The sequence below is a fragment of the Alosa alosa genome, chromosome 6 (assembly GCF_017589495.1).
Source record: "Alosa alosa isolate M-15738 ecotype Scorff River chromosome 6, AALO_Geno_1.1, whole genome shotgun sequence".
Classification (NCBI taxonomy): Eukaryota; Metazoa; Chordata; class Actinopteri; order Clupeiformes; family Clupeidae; genus Alosa; species Alosa alosa.
The window spans coordinates 31,862,046-31,862,945 of NC_063194.1; positions in this window are offsets into that span (position 1 = coordinate 31,862,046).

Consider the following 900-nt stretch of genomic DNA (forward strand, 5'->3'; position numbering starts at 1 on the left):
AATAGCAGCAGATGTAGAATCATCTGAAAAAGTAGTCTACAGGATAAGATGAGTTAACTAAAAGCTTTCCTGAACAGGTATGTTTTCAGATATTTTTTAAAAATATTTACTGAACTCGCCTGCTTGATGTACAGAGGCAGGGTGTTCCATAGTTTGGGGGCATAATGGATAAAAGTTGCTTCTCCACTTTGTTTGTGGAGCACTTTGGGTACGATTAAAAGATTAGAATTGGATGATCTAAGTTTCCTTTATGGTTGATAAGATATTAAAAGCTCAGAGATATATGAAGGTGCTATGCCATTCAGAGCTTTGTAAGTAATTAACATAACCTTAAAATCAATTCTATAGGAAATAGGGAGCCAGTGCAGTTCAGCCAACACAGGGGTGATGTGTTCTCTCTTCTTGGTCTTAGTTAAAAGTCTAGCCGCAGAGTTCTGTATGAGTGCCAATTTCTTTAGATGTTTTTTGGGAAGACCAGTGAAAAGTGCATTGCAGTAGTCTAACCTGCTAGTGATAAAGACGTGAATTAGTTTTTCTGCATCTTGTTGAGTTAAAAAGGGCCGCACTTTGGCAATGTTTCTCGGAAATAGGCTGCCTGAGTAACTTTACTGATATATACTGTAGTAACTATACTGATAACTCTGCATCTAAGATGACACAGAGGCTTGTTACTTTTGGTTTGACCTGGTGTGCCAAGTTCCCCAGATTACTAAGAACAATATCTCGCTTTAGTTTTGGTCCAACCAAAACTACCTCTGTTTTGTCATCATTTAGTTTCAAAATTTTTTTGCTCATCCACTGATTAATGGAGGTTAGGCATGCAGTGAGGGAGCAAAGGCCATCTGGGTTAGTTGGCTCCACAGAAATATACAATTGGTTATCATCTGCGTAGCTGTGGAA